Here is a 7,497-nt window from a genome sequence, read left to right as displayed (position 1 = left end):
CACTCACACACACACACAACTTTCTCCCTGACCTTACAATCCCTTCGTAGTGCCATTTCTCACCTGTTTCATCAACTAAAAATTGATGAGAGAGTTTCCTCTTTTTGCTACCTTTAATGTATTTCATTCCATTCTCTTCAAATATTTTATTTTATTCTTTACAATTCCGAAAAAAAAATGTATTCTAAAAGCCATTGATGATGCCTACATTGTTAAATTCGATCATCGATTCTTGGTTCGCATGCTGCTTAAACTGATCAGATTTGACCCAACTGACAACTTCCTTCTTCTTGCAGTGCTTTCTTAGTGTAAGAGGTGCCATGCTCTCTGTTGCTTCTTATCCTTTCTCTCTGGTCAATTTTAGTCATCCTCCTTTGTGAGATTTTCCTTACTCCCCCAATCTCTAAACACCGCAGTGTCCCAGAGTGACCAAAGGCTGGATCTAATTCCTATAAGCATGCTGGAAGCACCCATACTTTTTATTCTCAGTCTGGTGCTCTGCTCAATTTCCCCTGAAAACCTTACATGCATCTCAAGCTCAGCACAACTACAATCACATGACCAGTTGCTGCAAACAGCCATCTAAAACATGCTTATCCCCTTCTCAAGGGCAGCTCTCCTTCCGAGTTCACCAGTCCAAAAGCTTTGCTTTATATCATGTTCTTTTATTTCAGCTTTCACACTCCATTTATCAATACCTGTATCAATTTTGCCTTCAAACATATCCAGAGACAAAGGGCTTTTCCCCACCTCGGCCATTATTTCCTGGATGTCATCTTCTGTCTGCATCTCAGCAATCTGCTCTTCCAGCTTCTACCCTTGTGCCCTGTACCTACAACAGTCAGGTCGAGCCTTTGAAAACAAAGTCAGACCCTGTCGTTCCTCTGCCTAGTGCTCCAGAGACACCTCTTCTTACTCTGAGAGATCATGACCTCTCTGAACTCACACCAGCCACACTCTCCTTTGTCTCTAGTGCCAAGGGATGGTGAAAATGTGAATTAGTCAAACTGCACGACCGTTTCCCTCCCGAGTTGCCTCACTCTCCCCTCTGTATGGGTATACCTCTTTTTGGATACCCACATGGCTCAGACCCACACTTTGTTTAGGTCTTTGCTCAACAAGCCCTGACTGACCGCTCTACATAAAATAAACCCTTTTCCCCACAGCTACCCATATTCCTTGATTCTGATTTTTTTGTAATGTGTAGTTTTTCCCATTTAGTGATGCTATGGTTTTTTTTATTTTTAATTTGACTGTGCCAGGTCTTGATACAGCATCCATGATCTTTAGTTGTGGCAGATGAACTCTTCTTTGCAGCATATGGGATCTAGTTCCCTGACCAGGGATAGAACCCAAGCCCCCTGCACTGGGACCATGGAGTCTTAGCCACTGGACCACCGGGGGAGTTCCAATTCTGATTTATTTTTATGAATGGGTTTTCTCCTAGTTTGTCGTACTGTCTATGTGGAAATGGGCTTCCCTGGTGGCTCAGATGGTAAAGAAGAGACCCGGGTTCAATCCCTGGTTTGGGAAGATACCCTGGAAGAGGGCATGGCAACCCACTCCAGTACTCTTGCCTGGAGAGTCCCCATGGACAGAGGAGCCTGGCGGGCTACAGTCCATGGGTTCACACAGAGTCGGACACGACTGAATGACAAAGCACATACATTATTTCATATGTGGAAATAAATGAGGACCAACCAAAGAGAACAATGAAATCTGATTATCAGAGCTTGCTATAGCAATAAAGTCAGTCACTGCCATTTGTGCTTTTCTGCAGAGTCAGAGGTGGGCAGAGGAGAAAAAAAGTTTATAGCTGAAAAGGGAGGTCTTCAGGTATGCCTGGAGGGGAGGTTGTTGGCCAGGGGAAGCAGGAGGCAGGCTAGCTGGAAGTGGGACATCTGATGTGATTGGTTATGGGTACATATATGGTTTTCTCTGGTTTTCTTAAATTGGAAGCAGGGATAAACATTAAAGAAGCTGTCAGTTATTAATCATGTCCTGATCATTTGGGGCCATTTGTTAAATAAATTATTGTTGAGTTTCCAGGACAGGTACTAGAGATCGCAGTTTGACTTCTACAAGTCTGACTTATAGTAGGCTGGCTTTCTCAACTACTTATTGTAGATAAAAGAGTTGCTTTCCTAGGCAGGTTGCTGTAGGTTGTGGGTAAGAGTTCCACTTTTATATAGTTTGGCCATTATCATCTGTATATTCAGCTTCTCATATATTTTCCTCTATAGATGTCCACTGTCTGCTTCTCTCCACTAAAATGTAACTTTTTAAAATGTCACTTTGGGGCAGAGACAATGTCAGGTGATTTATTATGTGAGGGACCAGGGTTGATGTTTATAAATTTCCTAATTCCCAGTGTCCTACACCTAGTACATGCACAAGAAATATTTGCTGAATGAATAAATAAAAATGGGGCAGACATGATCTTACCTGTCTTTCCATGAAAGGTTAAATGAAGGATAAGTCACTTCAGGGAGAAAGAGACTGAATTATTTAAAGTAATCTCAGAAGCCAAGATTCAGCAAACACTTTCTCCTCTATTTTGTTTATATAGACACATTATATCTTGCTTGTAAATGACTTGGAAGTGACCCTTAAAACTAGAGTATGGAAAAAGGATTTTTGTTTTTTGTTTTAATCTATGCAGTATGAGTCATATTATACAACTGTTACCCTTAACAGCTAGAAATAGGCTTATACTGTTTTTCCCCTTCTGTGGCTCACTTTTGAAAGAAAAAGGCATAGGAAATAGAATTGTGACAAACTCTAAATATAAACCACAAAAATGAATTGTTTCAAAGTCTGTCTTGACCACAAGCACATTTTGAGGGCTTCCCTGTTGACTCAGAGGGTAAAGAATTCAGATGCAATGCAGGAGACATAGGAAACACAGGTTTGATCCCTAGGTAGTGAAGGTCCCCTGGAGAAGGAAATGAAACCCGCTTTAACATTGTTGCCTGAAAAATCCCATGGACAGAGGAGCCTGGAGGCCTACAGTCCAAAGAGTCACAGACAATCGGACACGACTGACTAAGCACACACACAACACATTTTGACATATTCATCTTTTCAATTTACAACAGAAACTGGAGCGCTCCCTGGTGTTTGGGTGGCATTACTACTCTTCCTTCAGTTTATTTATCAAAAAGCTGTTTCTAAGTTTTGGCTCAGATGATAAATAATCTGCCTGCAACACAGGAAAGCTGGGTTTGCTCCCTGGTTGGCAAGATCCCCTGGAGAAGGGAATGGTAACCCACTCCAGTCTTCTCGCCTGGAGAATTCCATAGACAGAGGAGCCTGGCAGGCTACAGTCCATGGGGTTGCAAAGAGTTGGACATGAATGAGCGACTAACACTTTCACTTTTAAGCTTCCATGAAGTGTATATATAAATAAAATCTATGGAAGATGGTATGGAGATTCCTTAAAAATTAGGATAAAACCACGATATGACTCAGCAATCCTACTCCTAGGCATATACCCTGAGGAAACCAAAACTGAAAAAGACACATGTATCCCATTTTTCTTTGCAGCACTACTTACAATAGCTAGAACATGGAAGCAACCTAGATATCCATCTACAGATGAAGGGATAAAGAAGTTGTGGTACATATACACAATGGAATATTACTCAGCCATAAAAAGGAACATATCTAAGTCAGTTCTATTGAGGTGGATGAAACTAGAGCCTATTATACAGAGTGAAGTAAGTCAGAAAGAGAAAAATAAATATTGTATTATAACCCACATATACAGAATCTAGAAAAATGGTACTGAAGAATTTATTTGCAGGGCAGCAATGGAGAAACAGACATAGAGAACAGATTTATGGACATGGGGAGAGGTGAGGAGAGGGTGAGATGTATGGAAAGAGTAACAGGGAAACTTATATTACCATATGTAAAATAGATAGCCAACGGGAATTTGCTGTATGGCTCAGGAAACTGAAACAGGGGCTCTGTATCAACTTAGACGGGTGGGATGGGAAGGGAAATGGGAGGAAGGTTCAAAAGGTAGGAGATATATGTATCAGATAAGATTAGTTGCTCAATCGTGTCCAACTCTTTGCGACCCCATGAATCGCAGCACGCCAGGCCTCCCTGTCCATCACCAACTCCCAGAGTTCATCCAGACTCACATCCACTGAGTCAGTGATGCCATCCAGCCATCTCATCCTCTGTCATCCACTTCTCCTTTTGCCCTCAATCCCTCCCAGCATCAGAGTCTTTTCCAATGAGTCAACTCTTCACATCAGGTGGCCAAAGTACTGGAGTTTCAGCTTTAGCATCATTCCTTCCAAAGAAATCCCAGGGCTGATCTCCTTCAGAATGGACTGGTTGGATCTCCTTGCAGTCCAAGGGACTCTCAAGAGTCTTCTCCAACACCGCAATTCAAAAGCATCAATTCTTTGGCGCTCAGCCTTCTTCACAGTCCAACTCTCACATCTATACATGACCACAGGAAAAACCATAGCCTTGACTAGACGGACCTTTGTTGGCAAAGTAATGTCTCTGCTTTTGAATATGCTATCTAGGTTGGTTATAACTTTCCTTCCAAGGAGTAAGCGTCTTTTAATTTCATGGCTGCAGTTACCATCTGTAGTGATTTTGGAGCCCAGAAAAATAAAGTCTGACACTGTTTCCCCATCTGTTTCCCATGAAGTGATGGGACCGGATGCCATGATCTTCATTTTCTGAATGTTGAGCTTTAAGCCAACTTTTTCACTCTCCTCTTTCACTTTCATCAAGAGGCTTTTGAGTTCCTCTTCACTTTCTGCCATAAGGATGGTATCATCTGCATATCTGAGGTTATTGATATTTCTCCCGGCAATCTTGATTCCAGCTTGTGTTTCTTCCAGTCCAGCGTTTCTCATGATGTACTCTGCATATAAGTTAAATAAGCAGGGTGACAATATACAGCCTTGACAAACTCCTTTTCCAATTTGGAACCAGTCTGTTGTTCCATGTCCAGTTCTAACTGTTGCTTCCTGACCTGCATGCAAATTTCTCAAGAGGCAGATCAGGTGGTCTGATATAGATATATAGATAGATATATGTATACCTATGGCTAATTCATGTTGAGGTTTGACAGAAAACAGCAAAATTCTGTAAAGCAATTACCCTTCAATTAAAAAAAAATTAGTACATTAAAAAAACAAAATAAAATCTCCTGGATCTGAGTAGGAGAGAGATTTTGATGTCGAATCTTTGACACAATACTGAATGCTGAGTTTAATCAGTTGGTTTTTGACCATTATGATCTGGGGGCACCATTGTTCTACTAATTCCTATCTGAGCTCAAAATTCCAAATGTTTCCCCAAAATCTTACCCTGTCTTCATCCAAAATACCTGAACAGCTATGTGTAGTCTTTAAGCAGTGTGGAGGCACCCACTTTCCTTTCTTTGGAAAAGGGCTATATATAACTCAAAATTATTGGAAACACCTGCATTCTTCTGGCCTTGGTTAAGTGCTTCACAGGCATCATTATATTGAATCTTCCCAACTATTTTATGAGTTCTATTATTATTGTAATTTTGCAAATGATAAAACTGACTTTTGAAGAGGCTGAACTCTCCCAGGTTTTTACAACTGATGTGTTACAGAGGTGAAATTTGCACCTTTACAAAGATCTGTATAACTCAATGACCTAGATAGCTTAACCAGTAGACAAGATGTTCTCATTCTTAACACGTTTTATATTTATTTGTCCAGACTCTTGCCTTTGTTTATAAATAAAGCAACCATTCCCCAACACCAACATAAATGTGGATTACTCATTTTCTAAGAATGATCCGGTGGTCCTTGTAATTGGAACTAAAGTTCTAACACTAAAGGACATGTCTGGTGTGAAGGAAAATTAAGAACTGCATCAGTTATTTAGAATTAATGCTTTCAGATTGTGGTGCTGGAAAAGACTTTTGAAAGTCCCTTGGACAGTAAGGAGATCAAATCAGTCAATCCTAAGTAAAATCAACCCTGCATATTCATTGGAAGGACTGATGCTGAAGCTGAAGCTCCAATACTTTGGACAGCAAATGCTAAGGGTCGACTCATTGTAAAAGACCCTGATGCTGGGAAAGATTGAAGGCAGGAGGAGAAGGGGATGACAGAGGATGAGATGGTTGGATGGCATCATTGACACAATGAATGTGAGTTTGAGCAAACTCTGGGAGACAGTGAAGGACAGGGAAGCCTGGTGTGCTACGGTCTATGGGGTTGCAAAGAGTCAGACATAACTTAGCAAGTGAACAACTCTCCTGTCTGACTCTGGGACCCCATGGACTGTAGCTTGCCAGGCTCCTCTGTCCGTGGAATTCTCCAGGCAAGAATACTGGAGTGGGTAGCCATTCCGTCCTCCAGGGGATCTTCCCAACCCAGGGATTAAACCCAGGTCTCCCACATTGTAGGCAGATTCTTTACCATCTGAGCCACCAGAAAAGCCCAACTGAACAACAACAAGTATTAAGGGCTAAGAACCCTGCAGTTTCAGTCTATACTCTCTTCATCATCCATTGCCTTATTTAGTTTTTTCTCATATGCTTCAAAACAGTGCTCTTTTGAGCACCATAGACTTCAGCAATAAAGTGCCTGAAAAATTAATGAAATAGAAGATATTTTAATTTTAGAAAGCCCTTTAAGATAATCCTGGGCTCCTTAAAAGCTGTGATTTAGAATGCTAGAGATAGATAGCAGGTCTTCATTTATCATTTGTTGAATGAATGAAAGCTTTCATACATGAAAGCAATCCATCCAGGGTAATTCCTAGAAAAAGGGAATTTCAGGAGATTGATATTAAGATTGGGGAAAAGAAAACAAAGGGGTGCAGCAAAGCCAGGACTTAGGAAAATGTAGAGTATTAGAAGGATAGCTCATTTTTAACTAGATTACAGATGCTTGGAGAGGAAGCTTCACCGCTATTTAGGATTACCTAAATTGTGACTGTTTCTCATAATGCTGTGCTCTCACGCTATACTTTTGCTCTCCTTCTAAACAGTAATAGGTATTATTTTTCTTCCAGTATGAATGCAGAACTCCTGTTGAGATTCTCTCTCTCATCCTAATAACCAGACAAGCTAGATAAGTTGCAAAGCCACCATTTATTATTTTTCAACCCAATGATCATATGAAATATTGAGCCTACTTCTACAGAAGCAGATACTATCTTATATTAGAAATTTGCCAAACTGTTTTGCCAACAGAAACCCATCTCTGCTCCATATTTTCTCACTTGCATATGAGGTCCAATTTTGCTGAAATTCTGAACTCCATGAATGCATCAAGCGATTCTGTTTACTGGGAACAAACAACAATGTTCACATCTAGAGTTAAAGCCCTTTAATTTGCTTCCTGTGAAGTAGTGTAGCTTGAGAAACAACAAAAGAATGACAAGCAGAAAGAAGAAAACCCTGGGAGGTAGAACATGTTTTGCTAAAATTTTAAAGAATGTTGGCACTGCTTTAGTTCCTGAAGTGAATCAGCACAT

The sequence above is a fragment of the Bos indicus genome, chromosome 1 (genome assembly GCF_029378745.1).
Source record: "Bos indicus isolate NIAB-ARS_2022 breed Sahiwal x Tharparkar chromosome 1, NIAB-ARS_B.indTharparkar_mat_pri_1.0, whole genome shotgun sequence".
Classification (NCBI taxonomy): Eukaryota; Metazoa; Chordata; class Mammalia; order Artiodactyla; family Bovidae; genus Bos; species Bos indicus.
Note: the sequence above shows the minus strand (reverse complement) of the source record.